Here is a 16,303-nt window from a genome sequence, read left to right as displayed (position 1 = left end):
GGAATACCAGACCACCTGACCTGCCTCCTGAGAAACCTGTATGCAGGTCAGGAAGCAATAGTTAGAACTGGTTCCAAATAGGAAAAGGAGTACATCAAGGCTGTATACCGTCACCCTGCTTACTTAACTTATATGCAGAGTACATCATGAGAAATGCTGAGCTGGAAGAAGCACAAGCTGGAATCAAGATTTCTGGGAGAAATATCAATAACCTCAGATATGCAGATGACACCACCTTTATGGCAGAAAGTGAAGAGGAACTAAAGAGCCTCTTGATGAAAGTGAAAGAGGAGAGTGAAAAAGTTGGCTTACAGCTCAACATTCAGAAAACTAAGATCATGGCATCTGGTCCCACACTTCATGGCAAACAGATGGAGAAACAGTGGAAACAGTGTCAGACTTTATATTTCTGGGCTCCAAAATCACTGCAGATGGTGACTGCAGCCATGAAATTAAAAGATGCTTACTCCTTGGAAGGAAAATCATGACCAACCTAGACAGCATATTCAAAAGCAGAGACATTACTTTGCCAACAAAGGTCCATCTAGACAAGGCTATGGTCTTTCCAGTGGTCATGTATGGATGTGAGAGTTGGACTATAAAGAAAGTTAAGCACTGAAGAATTGATGCTTTTGAACTGTGGTGTTGGAGAAGACTCTTGAGAGTCCCTTGGACTGCAAGGAGATCCAACCAGTCCATCCTAAAGGAGATCAGTCCTGGGTGTTCATTGGAAGGACTGATGTTGAAGCTGACACTCCAGTACTTTGGCCACCTGATGTGAAGAGCTGACTCACTGGAAAAGACCCTGATGCTGGGAAAGATTGAGGTCAGGAGGAGAAGGGGACGACAGAGGATGAGATGGTTGGATGGCATCACCAACTCAAAGGACATGAGTTTGAGTAAACTCCGGGAGTTGCTGATGGAGAGGGAGGCCTGGCATGCTGCAGTTCATGGGGTCGCAAGGAGTCGGACATGACTGAGCAACTGAACTGAACAGAACTAAACATAAGGCACTCTTCTAAGTATTCCTGACAAGGGAAGTAAATGAAATTAAATTCTTGGTTTGTGGCTATTTCATCATAGTGGAGATAACTTTCAGAATCCCATCAAAAAGTGAGCCTTTTCATCCAAATCAGTAAAACAGTCAAAACAATAAGTCAATTTCACAGGAGCAATGAGCCAGCGCAGAAAGGCCTGTCTCTACGAAAGTAACTAAAACCAAACCACCACTTACACACAGTGCCTATCGAGGGCCACTGGCAAGGGTTTGTACAACTGGGCTTGAGAAATGATTTGATGTAAAAACTCTGCACTATTTTTGTTTTTAAATTATGTATAGCTACTTAAAGAAATTACCACCAGAAAACAGCACAGGTTGTTTCAGGGAAATAAAGATAGACCAGGTGCACAGGGCAGAGTTCAAAACTAAAATAATTATCTTTTCCTCAAAGTATTAAATGAGGGACTTCCCTGATGGTCCAGTGGTTAAGACTCCACACTTTCAATGCAAGGGACGCAGGTTCAATTCCTAGCCAGGGAACTAAGATCCCACGTGCAATGCAGTGCAGCAAAAAAATTAACTAATTTTAAAAATGGTACTTCCCTGGCAGTCCAGTGGCTAGGAAGCCACACTCCCATCACAGTGGGCACAGGTTCAATCCCTAAGATCCCACATGCCAAGGAGTCAAAAAAATAAAAACTAAGTATCAAATGACCACAAATAGGGACTTGTTTAGAATCTTTCAGACACTTGCCATATCTCTTCAAAGTTCACTTGGCAAAAAGGAAATAATTTTCCATCTGAATCACGCCAAGACCAACTTAAAAATGCCATTATGTGTGCACAGTTACGCAAGTCGGCACCTTACAAGTCGCTATCTTCCAACCTACATTAAATATCAGCTTCCTGTAGCCTTTACTGGAGAATGATAATGTGTGGTGAGCTTTCCACTAGCAAATAAGACTGTTTAAACAGAACGTCCCGTATGTACACATCTAACTCACGGGGGAGGCCCGGGATGAGCCAGCCTCTCTGAAGGAGCCTACTCTCCAAGTCCTAACACCAGGCATTCTTTAGAAGTCACTTTGGTAATAAGAACTGTTGACCTTTAGGGCTAGAAACCCTGGCTGATATCCAAGGTGAAACTGTGGTTTTATGGGACATTCTCTTCCCGGTTCTGACTGACAACAGGCCTTACCTACTAGTTAAATTTCTATCTGGGATTAACTCCATCTGGCCAAGAATTACTTGCCTCCAAATAGCTTAAAATAAGGAAATAAGATTCAAAATCTCCATGGGTGGAAAAAACTTTTCAGAAAAACAAATATTGGACATCCCTAGTGATCCAGTGCTTAAGACTCTGCCTTTCACCGCAGGTAGAGGTTCCTGGCTGGGAAGCTAAGATCCCTCATGCTTTGAGAGTAAAATAAAAACAGAAGAAATACTATAATAAATTCAATAATGACTTAAAAAAAAAACAAGTATTAGTCCCTATTCAACGTGCATGAACTTGCATTACTATCTGTAAAATGGGTATACTTTACAATGTATTGTTGAACAGTCAAATGATTCAGATGATCGTTCAAAGGAATCTAATTAGGTTCTTTTTGAAAAAAGCAGCCTGAAAACTATAAATTCTTATAGAAATGTGATCTAGTATGGTAATAATCTGCAACTGTAAATTCTCCATTTGTGCTATTAATCAGAATGGCTTACAAGACTTAACATTCTGTTTTATGTTCTGTGGCTAGAAAATGGAAGAACAAATCCTAATTCTAAGCTATGTCATCTAAAATTTTACATATCCAAACTACCATGTGCCTTTGATCCCATTTCAGAAGCAGTGTGAAGAAAATGCTAGCAACACTAGTGTATTACACCTTACAGCATTAGCAGTAGTCAAGTAGCAGTATCATATGCGGAGCGGGCAATGCACCAGGAGGGAAGACCAGGTCCCAGTCCTGGTTCCGTAACTTACTCATCATAACACAAAACATTTATGCAAAGAGTTCTACTTCTCGATTTCCTCAGGTTTAAAACAGAGCTCCAATCACATGCCTTGCCACCTCATAGGGTGGATGTGATAACTGAATGAAAACGTCTTTAATATCATACCTACAAGCTACTTTCCAAAAATATACGGCATTTTATTTCACTTTTCTGAAAGATGAAAATTTAGCATTGCCTCAGTAATTATATATGATTGCTAACATTTTAAAACCAAAACCCTTAACATGACTGTCGTTGGACTAAGTAACAGGTTAAAAAGATCAGAGGGTGGCAGTACTTTAAAATCCACAAGTGCTTTTTCTGGTTCAAAGTGATGACTCAATTCTGAGCACTTTTAGAACGTGCTGACAACAAACTGGCAACATTATGAACAGATTTTGCAAAGATCAAAGTATCTAATTTAAAAAAAAGGCATCTCAAAAAAAAAAATATATATATATATATATATTAGCAACTCGACTCAACGCAAACTTCCAAGAAACCAAGGAGTGACAAAGATGGTGTTGAAGGATAAGTTGTCTCAGATGGTACCAGTACAAATGGATTTCTTTTAAGGAAGAGGGAAAGTTATCTCAGGCTCCTGTTTCTGGAATTTAATTCTCTACAGAGAGCCCCAGAGGATGCAAGCAACACCCCCAAAGCTGAGTGGAGAAAATGAATGAAACTCCCTAGTCATGAATTAGAAGAGGTTTAAAATAAGAAGCAAAGGAAGATTGTTAGCATTTCTTTATACCTTCCACGTATCAGGCCCTGTGGCGAGTATTATCCCCACCATTCTGAGAAGGCAGCCGGGGTGAAAAGGCGATTGAATAACTTACCCACAGCCTCGCAGCTTAGGCACAAACCCTACTTGATCAAGTCTGCACCCTCTCTATTACATCCCTGTACCAAATGTTCTGGGTATCATTAACATTTTTTCCAGTTCTATAACAAAGTATGCCCCCAAGGTTTCATAAAGGACATCAGGGTGAACAAAGTGTAGCTCAAGGTTGAAATGCCTCTATTTGTTTTATTTTCCCAATTTTAATAAAAACACAAGGAAGCAGAGAAAAGCAGTACCCTGGCCTGGAGGCTTCTACAAGTAGAAAATATTTTTCACCTGATTATATACCTATAAAGTTATAAACTTTAAATAGTCAGTGTAACAAGATATAACCAACATTTTCAAACACCGTAGTCACATCTTCAATATAAAATCACTTAAAGTGTTTCATAAAAAGAGAAACGCAGGATTTTTCCTATCTCCATTCCCTTTTCATTGACTAGACCCACTCTTCTCATACTGCAATCAAAACGAATTAGTGAATCCTTCTGCATAGTTGTCATATTTAGTATCTCCATAAAGTAACATCAGAACATTAAGCATTAAAAAATTAAATAGTTGAGAGTATTAAATTCAATAAGCAGCAATTCTAGTGAATAATCAAAAAGTTCCACAGAAATGCAAAACTACTCTGCAACAAATCTTATTAAATGTAGTAAGAGAAACATTCCCAGACTGAAAATTCATCTAAATCCCTCTTCAAAATGTAAATATGTATTTCCCCAGACAAGAAACAGTCCAAGTCTCTATTCATGAGAAACTGTCAACTTGGGGCTGTCTGCCCAAATGGAGAATGGAATAAAAAGGATCACAGGAGGCATTAACTCTGTGCAAGTATTTGCACGTGGGTGTGCCAGATGTTCTGAGAACATAATAAGACAGAATTATAACTCAGAAGGAGCAGAAACCACACACCTTCCGCTCTATTTTACCCATCAACCCTGAATATTCATTGAAAGGACTGATGCTGAAACTCCAATACTTTGGTCACCTGATGTGAAGAGCCTACTCATTTGAAAAGACCCTAATGCCGGGAAAGATTGAAGGCGAAAGGAGAAGGGGGCAGCAGAAGATGAAATGATCAGATAGCATTACTGACTCAATGGCCATGAATCTGAGCAAACTCCAGGAGATAGTGGAGGACAGGGGATACAGGATAGTGAAGGGGACCTGGCGTGCTGAGGTCTATGGGGTTGCAAAGAGTCACAGACATAGCGACTGAACACCAACAACCTAACGGTAGTCTTCCAAAGGGACACGAAGCCACAGGTTGAGCTGGGCTGAGTGTATCACAGTGAATGGAGAGGACGGAGCACCAGGAGAAGACAAGGAGGAAAGTCAAGAAAAGCAGTGAGGAAATTAATATCTTGGGCTTAAAAGATCCTCTAGTAGCTATGACTAACTGAAGAAAGAATTTCAAACTCCCATGCCATCAGAGTTCAGAGCTCTGGATGATTTACTCCAAGCTACATCTGATACAGATAACTATTAAAAATACAATTTTACCCAGCATCATAAGGTTTAGCCCCTATCCTCAAGAAGTTCATCACAAGATGTAATATAAAGATACAGGAAAAGGTCACTAAAAAGTTTATCCAGAGGAAGTGAGTGAAACCACAGACTGTAGTGCTAAGCATCTCTTGGTAAGAAGGAAAAGAGTAAGAGTGAGTAGTGATCAGGAGTCATTAGGTAACTAAAAATGTCAAAGAAGCTTTATGTCTACCAAAATTTGGTCAAGGCAGTAAGCAGAATTTCCGAGACCTGAGAGAACATATCTGGAACACTTACTAACATTTCCAAAACAGCCCTTTTCACAATGGCGGAAGCTTTCTTGAACTGACTCCTATGAGAACTGCAGCCAGTTTTGTTTTTTCCATATCTACCCTGTACAATATTTGGCCCATAGAAAGTTCTCAATAGATGGTTTGAGGCAGAAGAAAATCAAACTTAAGATTCCAACAGTAAGGATTGTTCAGTTCAGTTCAGTCGCTCAGTCGTGTCCGACTCTTTGCGACCCCATGAATTGCAGCATGCCAGGCCTCCCTGTCCATCCATCACCAACTCCCGGAGTTCACTCAGACTCACGTCCATCAAGTCAGTGATGCCATCCAGCCATCTCATCCTCTGTCGTCCCCTTCTCCTCCTGCCCCCAATCCCTCCCAGCATCAGAGTCTTTTCCAATGAGTCAACTCTTCGCATCAGGTGGCCAAAGTACTGGAGTTGCAGCTTCAGCATCATTCCTTCCAAAGAAATCTCAGGGCTGATCTCCTTCAGAATGGACTGGTTGGATCTCCTTGCAGTCCAAGGGACTCTCAAGAGTCTTCTCCAACACCACAGTTCAAAAGCATCAATTCTTTGGCGCTCCTGAGTTTTCCAAATTTGCTGGCATATTGAGTGAGGATTGTTACTCATATCTTTTTTCCACCACTTAACATCAAAATATAATCTTAACTATACACCATGTATAGATGGCCTGATTCTATACAGGGTCTAACTAGAGGATCCAATAAAACAGGTGCATTTTTTCTTGGTAAACAGAAAAATTTACCCTTTGTAACCCATTTCTCCCATTTTTTGAAACTTATTATTTATTTGGGTTTGCGCTGGGTCTCTGTTGTGGTGTGGGGGCTTCTAATTGCAGTGACTTCTCCTGTTCTACTGAGCTTGGGCTCAGTAGTTGTGGCACTCGGGCTTAGTTGCTCCACAGCACGTGGCATCCTCCTGGACCAGGGATGGAACCTGTGTCTCCTGCACTGGCAGATGGATCCCACTATACCACCAGGGAAGTCCCTCTCTCACTTTTTTTGTTTAATTTTAGCCATGCCTAGCCCCATGTGGGATCTCAGTTCTCTGACAAGGGATCAAACTCTCAACCCCTGCATTGGGAGTTCTGAATCCTAAACTGCCAGGGAAGTCCCTCTCCCACCTTTCTTGATTTCTTACCCCCAAGGAAGATGTCTGAAGTTCTCATCTGAATTATGGAAAATTTAGTTAGGAGAAATGTACAAATATGGTCCAAATCAATAGTCTACCTAGGAATGAAATGACTACAGTGTAGCAGTTTACTGTATAAGAAAAAACAGACCTTTTATAGCACAAGGAGATTTAACTGGTACTTATTCTGGTAAATAACTCAATCAACTTGACAGAGGTTGGGAAAGGGAGGGTAAGTCCACGTGTGAACATTGCCTCTTAGACTGCCTGTATCTGTATCGGCTTCTATTTTCGTTCCATGAAGCTAGCCACGGGAACTGTTTTTAAAAGATGCAGTTTCAACTTGATATCATTAATTGTTGCCAACTATCAAGAAAATCTATGAGATAAACATAAAAGAGAATTTCTCATTTGTCACTGAACAATAAGAAACACTTTGTATGACCTGCTTATCAGAAATAAGAAGAAATATTGGTTTTTCCTTCAGAATTGTGATGTATGTAAATAATGTCTGAGTTAAATATTAGCCAGTTGCCAGTGCAGAAAAAGCATGGAAGACAAGCTAACAACCAACAGCCAACCATGAACATTGCCATAAACATGAGTTAAGCTACAGGTTAATTTACATAAGAATATATATTTTTTCACCTCTCCTCCTTCCTCTTTTGATAAATGACTCTCCTAGAGGGGTTCCTTTCTCAATGCCAAATGAGGACACAAAATGCCCCAAAATATGTTGATTCATTGCAGAAGATTCGGGTAATTATGAATGATTGGCCCTCAAACTCAACACTCATGTTTTCTTGGCATTTAATTTAAATATAAGTTGACAAGGCACAATTTAAAAGAATGATAAGGTAATCTAATACCTTTAAAAAAAATCCTCTCCCCGGGACTCTCCCTGGTACTCCAGGTGTTAGGAGTCCGCTTGCCAATGCAGGGGACATGGGTTCGATCCCTGGTCTGGGAAGATTCCCCATGCCTCAGAGCAACTGAGCCCTTGTGCCACAACTACTAAAGCCCGTACACCTACTGCCTATACTCCGCAACTAGAGAAACCCCCGGCTAACCGCAACAAAGACCCATGCAGTCAAAAATAAATAATAGTTAAAAACAAAAAAACAGGACTCCTTAACTCAGGGCTGACCCATTCCCCTCTGTTTTGTTCCCAGTCCTCTCTTCCTTACACTGTGTGTACACAGCCGGGGGGGGGGGGGGGGGGGGGGGGGGGGGGGCTGGCCAGGCCCTTCCACTCAGCAGTTCTTACTGAAACACAAAACCTGTACAGTTTCAGACGAAATGACACCATCTGGAAGCATTGGATCAGCTGAAAAGTTCACTCAGGTTTTTCTGTAAGGTAGTATGGAAAAAGCCAAGCGAACATTTTGGCTGACCCAATAATTTTTCACAACCGTCTGCCCTTTCCCGCTTGAGAAACTCAGGACTCACTTTTCATCTTCCTTCACTGCTCACAAAGAATCGAATCAACCCAGAAGACGTCAACGTCTCCTTAAAAGAAACTTCTAACTGCCTTTAAAACTACCTGTACATAGTTTAATAACTTCAAAGTGAAACAAACTTTTTTAGGTTAGACTAAAGGTAGGATGTGTGATTTTTCTTTTACTCACGTAAGTAATGTGTACACAAGAACATTTATTAATTTAGATCTGGGCCTATTGGCTATCTTTAAGTAAATACACGTTTGCTTTTCTTCGATGTGGGACTTAAACTGAAGGCTAAGGAAAACCTACTAGTTTTAATGAACAAAGTTACTTTGGAATCAAAGATTCATATGCAAATATGTACTTCTACAACGTTTGAATGCTATTTACTTAAGCAAAATACCACTAGGTTTAACCTTGTTTACACTGTAAGGTTGAGAAACAAACCCTTTTTTTCCCCTCAATTGTATAAAAGTTAGACATCAGGACAGTCACAAGTTGCAAAATTACTTATGGTACACAAAAATGAAGCTTCATTGTACATAGTCAAGAGTAGCCCCCAAATCTGTCATCCCCAAAATGGAAAAGTCTTTATCATCTTGAGTCAAAAGAAAAAGTCATGCATTAAGATCATGAATACCCACATAAGTAGTAGTACTTGCTGATTTCAAAGAATATTGAAGCCATTTTAAAAAGGAAACTACCATGAGGGCAATCTTTCATAAAACTTGCTTAGAAACAAATTTTTAGAGGTTGCCAGTCAAACTGAGTTCCTGGTTATACTGGATATCCTAAGCCAACTCTGGAGAAGCCCAATCAAAGCAGGCTTTTCTGAACCACATTTCAGGTTGGCTAATGTCACACCAAACCATTCAATCCTTGTCTTCCTGCAAGGCAAGATCACTCATCCTTGGTCCCTCTTTATCTCCTATGGAGGCCACAAGCCACTGCTGCCCAAGTACCTGCCAGCTAAGGGGCAGTGGTAGCTTCCTTCTAGACTCACGTACCTCCAGGTCTGGGCCCATTTCCACACACACCGCATACCAACCTCACCCCTCACACTCATATATGGCCCTATGGTTTATTGTTAGGCTGGAAAAGATGGGAAATGAAAGGCAGAAACTCAGGCTTTTATGGACAGCAGTCTGAGTGAGGTCTTTTAACACCCTCAGGGTATATTAAAGCTTCTATAGTAGGGGAAGATAACTCAAGTTTCAGAAATCAGAAGGGTTTTATCCCCCCACCTTCGAATAAATAGTTTAATCTATGAGTGGTGTTAAAAATTAACTTGGAAAAATTTTCGAATTACATATACATCTTATCAGACATCAAGAAATGACTCAAATCAATAACTCTATGAAAAAACAAAATGGATATGAAAAGAATTCTGGCAAAATACTACTACTATCAATGGGTTACTGAAGATAAGGTTGTGACCCTAGTTTACATAATCATAGAACAGATCTGAAAGGCTCATTCCCTGCAATTGAAAACTTTCCTGATTTCAAAGGATGCTGTTCTGAATGTTACATACCATGTACAACTCTCCTTCATCAACAGTCCACTCTGTTCTGCAACAGTCTCTACTCCAAGACATGGAGATTCTAATACATTTGAAAATTCTGGAGAATTCTCTTAAGAGTCATCTTGTGCCAGTGTCATACATAATGCTTAGCCTATGATTCAGAAGCGTTAAACGTTTTTGTTTTTGAGTAAGTCAACTGGTTTGCCTATATTAAAGTACAGAAAGAACTATAAGTCAGAACCACTATACATGTGTGCTGTTTGTCTTTATAAGACAAAGACAAAATGGGGGGAGAGATATTTGCACTACGAAAGGCAAAAGTTTACTGCTGCTACTGCTGCTAAGTTGCTTCAGTCGTGTCCGACTCTGTGTGACTCCATAGACGGCAGCCCACCAGGCTCCCCTGACCTTGGGATTCTCCAGGCAAGAACACTGGAGTGGTTTGCCATTTCCTTCTCCAATGCATGAAAGTGAAAAGTGAAAGTGAATTCGCTCAGTCGTGTCCAACCCTCAGCGACCCCATGGACTTCAGCCTTCCAGGCTCCTCCATCCATGGGATTTTCCAGGCAAGAGTACTGGAGTGGGGTGCCATAAAAGGCTCTTATGTATTCACAGAAAAATACTAATATCTCCAGGAAAGAAAATTGTCACTACATTCAATTAAAAGGGAATAAAAATGGAAGACAACTAGATTTTTTTTATATTCAACATCATTTAGAATCAAAGAAATTAAATTTAAATACTGAGATAGCACTGTTCACCTATAAGACTGGAAAGAATTATTTTTCCTTTGCAGGATAAGTTTCCACATTAACAAAAATATAGTAACACAGATACTCTCATATAGTGGTAACTGGTGGGAACAAACTTTGGTAAAACTTTTTTTTTTTGGAAAGCAATGATCACTCTGTATTGATAGATCTTTGGGTTATCAACTATCTTCCAGAGGACTCTATTCTAAGGAAACACAGGAGACACAAACAAAGTTTTACAAAAGTTATTTGTTGCACCAGGCTTCCCAGGTGGCACAGTGGTAAAGAATCTGCCTGCCAGTGCAGGAGATCCATCCCTGGGTCAGAAAGATCCCCTGGAGGAGGAAACGGCAACCCACTCCAGTATTCTTGCCTGGAAAATTCCATGGACAGAGGAGACTGGCTGGCTATCCATGGGGTGGCAAAGAGTCTGACATGACTGAGTGACTGAGCATACATGCATTTGTTGCATCAGTATATATTTAATAATAGTAACTGGAAATAAATGAAAAGTTCAGCTATAAGGAAATGGTTACATAAATCGTTACATCTATACAATGTAATATTATGTAGCCAGTAATAATATATAGAACTGTAATGACATAGAAATCTTGTCACATGTTAAGCAGAGAAAAAAAATCATGCAACAGTTATTAACTACAGTTACACAGTTTTGTATAAACTATAAAACTGTAATAAATAAATCTGTTACATGTTAATAAGTATAAAGAAAATACTGTAATTATCTTTGGATGCTGGAATTATTTAATCCTTACCCTTTTTCTGAATCTACCATTTTTATACTGCAAGCATGCATTACTTGGAAATCATAGCAAACCAGGCCAACAGAACAGGGCTATTAAGTGACACACTTTTTAAATGTTCAAGGCTAATAACTGCAGCTTCACTTCCAAGAAATACTGAAAGAACTCCAGCACTGTATAATCCTCTGAATTATTGATACATAATTAAAAGATGCAGCTCTTCTACAGCATTATTTGTCCATATATATAATGCTAATCTTAAAAACAGGTAGAAAAGTTGGTGCATGTTAAATATTATATAAACAAAATTCCATTCCTAAGTATTTTTTAAGAGTACATCTATCTAATCATTTCTTTGCATAACTCATGGAATACTGTACTTAAGGGAAAAAAATAAAACATTTTATACATTGTAAAGCACTGTTCAAACAGGGCATCATTGTATCAATTTAAATTGCCTATCATTTCCTGCCCTAATTATCCCTGAAGAAGAAGTTTGTCTACAGAATAGCAATTTCAACTATGTAATTCCTTTCAGGGTTAACCACACACTCTTATCTGGGCTATCTACACTCCTTAAGAAGGTCAAAGGTTCCCAGGAAGGAGAGACTTTTTTTTTTTTTAATTCTCCTGCCTTTTAGATTCCCCTCCCATCTTCCCTCCAGGCCTAACACTCCACGCTCACCCTTCAGCCCAAGGGCTCGAGGTTATGTGACAATGATTGAATTCCTATCACCTGGCTAAACACAAATACTTTCATCTCCCCCGTTTTGCCTAAGACTTGATTCAAACAAAGGGGAAAAAAAAACAAAAACAAAAACAAAAAGAACACCAGATTTCCTAGAACACCGAGTCCTTAAAACAAATAGTAGTTAATAGAATGTGAAATTTTATGCAGGCTAAGTGAAGAATTAATCTCTTCATTCCTAGTCCAAAATAAATGAGTCCAAGCCAAAAATCAATAAATAACTTAGTATAAAAGAGCAAGTCTGAAAAAGAAGAGGGGAAAGGTTTCTTGAAGGTAGGTAAACACTTCAGTCCACCAATGACTCGAGTTAATCAGGTGACCTTAGTTGAGAGTTGGATTTTTCTAAATAGCTAGGGAAGCACATGCTAACCTCAGGAAGTAATGAGACCCAGGCGAAGGGCCTTGAGAACTGCCCCAACCCCAAGAATGCCCTATTTCCAGCCCGGATCGACCAAGCTGAGAATGGGCCCCAGTGAACCGCCCAGCGGGACGGCTGAGACCAGCGGCCCAGTAGGGTCCAGTGTCCTGTGGGCGGCTTCCGGCGGAGGACTTGTCAGTCTGCGAAACTGACTCCCCTGGGAGCTCCTTCGGTCACTTTCAAGGTGACAGCTAGGAGATCGGCATCCGTCCCTCCCTCGGCGCCGCGCTGCTCCCACGTGAGACCAGCCGTCCGCAGCCTCTGCAGCTCTCCCCCAACTCCTGCACCCGAGTTCCCAGGACGCCCCCCGCCGCCTGGCCCAGATCCCCTCCGCACCCCCGCGCATCGGCACCAACTCCGCACTCACCCGCAGCGCCGCCGAGCCGACCCCGCGCTGCACAGCCCAGACGCCGAGCCCGGCCGCCCCTCAGACCCCCGGCAGAGGCGCCCCAGGCCCACCAGCGAAGCCCGCGGTGCACTCAGGGCCGGGCTTGCACCTGGGCACGCCGGGGCTCGTCCCCCACCCCGGCCCCCGGCCGCACGCCGGCCGCCGCTGCAGCTGCCAGGCGGGAACCCCGAGTCCGGGGCGCCCCCAGCCTCCCCGCCTCCTCCAGGGCCGCCGGGGGTGGAGCCAGGGCGGGGAGTTGGGGAAACTTGTAAATAGGCGAGCGCGGTCGCCTGTGCCCCGCTCGCCCGCCCGCCGCCCCCTCCCGGCGGCCCCAGCCTGCGCCTCGCTGCGGGAGACAAAGGCCGGGCGGCCGCCGAGGGGGCTGCGCCCCCCACCTCCCCAAGAAACCTGAAAGACGCGCGAAGCAGAACCTCAAGACGTCGGCCCCGCAGGCTCCAGGCGCTCGGCTCCGCGGACGGGCTGGCTTCCGGCTCTTGCTCCCGAGCTGAGTACCTACCCACCCCGCGCCCGCGGCGCCCGCTCCGGCCGAGATGCACCTGTTGCCACGTGCGACGCAGGACCCGCGGCTGCTGCCCGCGCACCTGGTGGAACCGCGGGTCCGGGACCACAGCGGTCCACGGCGGGCGACCCGAGCTCGGCCGCGCCCCCAAGCCTGGCCGGCTGCCGAGCGGATCTTACCTCCTACTCCCCTCCTGTCACCTGAGTTTTCCGAGCGAGCTCGCGGGCTTCCCGCTAGCCCGGGGGCAGGGCCGCGGGGGCGGGACGGGCTGCGGGTGGGAGAGGCAAGCAGGCAGAATTGTCTGAGCGTAGGTGTGCGAGCAAGCAGCAGTGATTTTGTCTTCAGAGCGTCCCGACTCCGGATCGGTATTATCTTTGCGCTTCTAAGCGGTTAACTAGCTAACACCTAGTACAGGTTAAACCCAAAAGAGTTCCTAAGGACCCGCGGGGGGGCGGGGGTGGGGGAAGACGAGGCCCAACCCACTTTTCTCAAAACACAAATTAAGTCCCTTTTACTAAACTGAACAAATGTCATCCATAGCTATTAGACCCGTAAAATATTTTCCTTATCGGCCTACTTTAAATACAAAGCTTTTCCAAAGAGGCTAGTCCACCTACAAGAGATGTATTAATAACGTTATTGAATTATTAAATGTCAGACAACTTGACTCCAAATTTCTTTGAAATGTTATCTGGTTTGGATTTCCCAAAAGCTTTTCAAGAGAAGTGAGTTTTTTGTTTGTTTTTCTTGAAAATTAAGCTGATAATACTGTAATTGACAAAGTTTTCTATACTGTCAGTATCAGATCAACTAATAGATAATATTGCCATTTACTGTTGTAAAGCCTTTTCATTGTACAGTATTCCATTAGTTCTTCAACAAGATCAAGTAATAAATAGGTCAGATTATTACCTCCATTTTTCAAGTGAGGAAATGGAAGCTCAGAAAGGTCAAGCGATTTGCTCAAGGTCACACAGCTAGTGAGGGAGGGGCTAGCACAAACTAAGCTGACCTAACTCCTAATCTTTTTATTCCATTACCTGGAGGACAGTTCTTTGAGATTATTTTAGAGATACAGTGTTAAACACCATTGAATAGTTCTTCCTTATTGCAAAAGCACCAAAAAACAACACAAATTAAAACAAAGCACTAACATTTGTTTCTGCAGGTCATGAGGCAAATATGCTAATTAGCAACATGCCTCCTGCCTAAGCAGACTACTCCTAGTGTTAAACGTACTATTTAATCTTTATAACCCTCATGTGACCCAGATGACTTGGTCCAACCTCCTACAGTTCTATTGTGTGGCTTAGTTATATCTATAAATATAGAACCTGTTTTACTTCATTTTTCTGTGGTATAGATTGAAGGGAAAAAACAAAACAAAAACTCCTAAGTATTTAGAAGCAACTTTTATGGCCGCTGAGGAATCTGAAACTTAGCTTCTAATTGCATTCACATAAAAACATAAAAACATCATCTGGGTCTCTGTCAAGGCAAACATGCTTCAAATGGGGCCTGCTGCCTTTTCTTTCCTTCTTGGTTCTGGGCATGTTGCCACGGTCTTGATCTCTGAACTCTAATACAGACTCCAGGAACAATACAAAGGGTGATAATACCACATGACTTTGTGGTCCTTTGTCCTAAAAAAAGATTAGCATTTTTTTTCTCCATTAGAAAGATGCAAATTAAAACTACACTGAAAAATCACTTTTCACTTATCAGATTGATATTGACAAAGATTAGAAAGTTTGATAACCTCTGTGTGTTGGTGGAAGTGTGGAGAAACACAGTTGCAGTGCAGATTATGAATGTAAATTAGAATGATTTCCATCAAGGGCCATTCACAACAATGGCACCCCACTCCAGTACTCCTGCCTGGAAAATCCCATGGACGGAGGAGCCTAGTAGGCTGCAGTCCATGGGGTCGCTAAGAGTCGGACACGACTGAGCGACTTCACTTTCACTTTTCACTTTCATGCATTGGAGAAGGAAATGGCAACCCATTCCAGTGTTCTTGCCTGGAGAATCCCAGGGATGGGGGAGCCTGGTGGGCTGTAGTTTATGGGGTCGCACAGAGTCGGACACGACTGAAGTGACTTAGCAACAAAATTATAAAGACACATAAACTTTGAGCCTGTAAGTCTACTTGTAAGAATTCATCTTACAAGACACGTGAGAAATGGCAGGTGTATATAAGCTTGTCCATTTCAGCATTTTTTATAACAAAAGATTTTTTAAGTACATTCATTAATACAAGACTGGTAAATTACTGATACAGCCATAAAATGACATCTGGGGGCTTCCCTGGTGGTTCAAATGGTAAAAAGAATCTGCCTGCAATGCGAGAGACCCAAGTTTGATCTCTGGGTCGGCAAGATCCCCTGGAGAAAGAAATGGCAACCCACTCCAGTATTCTTGCCTGGAGAATTTCATGGACAGAGGAGCTTGGTGGTCTGCAGTCCATGGGATAGCAAACAGTCGGACACAACTGAGTGGCTAACACACTATGAAAGCTTAAAAAAAAAAGAATAAGAGAGCTCTTTAAATTTCTATGAAATGATCTCTAAGATCCATTATGTGCACAAATTTTAAAATGCAAAATGATTATGTAATAGTGTATTTTCTATTAAAAAGGGGAAATTGTATACCGTTGTTTGTTTGTAGAAGCATAATATGTCTCTGAAAAGATATACCAGAAACTGGTAAAATTGGTTGCTTTTTGGGAAGGGAGCTGGGTGTCTGAAGGGCAGGATTTGCAGAAAATTTGAAGAAGATAAACTGCATGAGATATAATTTTGTACTTTTTGAATTTTGAATGATGTAAATAATAGTACCCATTTCAAAACTTAAAATTTTTCACCACTTGAAGTTGGCCATCAGGAATGGCTCAGGTTCCCTCCTTACTAATTTAACTTACAGATAAAATAAATAATCAAATTTCTCATGCATTAATGGGGCAACAGCAAAATTCTCAAT

General features: G+C 42.0%; 1 protein-coding gene across 4 annotated transcripts in view; it reads right to left on the bottom strand.

The window, feature by feature from the left end:
* MTUS1 (microtubule associated scaffold protein 1) overlaps window positions 1-13,766 on the bottom strand; it is a 187,103-nt gene extending 173,337 nt beyond the window's left edge. For 3 of the 4 annotated variants that reach the window (XM_061404295.1, XM_061404294.1, XM_061404293.1), the window contains exon 1: window positions 12,784-12,872. The gene's annotated coding sequence lies outside the window, so the exon portion shown is untranslated. Of the gene's footprint in view, window positions 1-12,783; window positions 12,873-13,503 lie in introns of those variants that run through there. The other variant, XM_061404292.1, reaches the window with a different exon arrangement.
* Window positions 13,767-16,303: the final 2,537 nt, after the last annotated feature.

Source organism: Bos javanicus, chromosome 27 (assembly GCF_032452875.1).
Source record: "Bos javanicus breed banteng chromosome 27, ARS-OSU_banteng_1.0, whole genome shotgun sequence".
Taxonomy (NCBI): Eukaryota; Metazoa; Chordata; class Mammalia; order Artiodactyla; family Bovidae; genus Bos; species Bos javanicus.
This window is presented reverse-complemented; position numbering and strand designations above follow the sequence as displayed.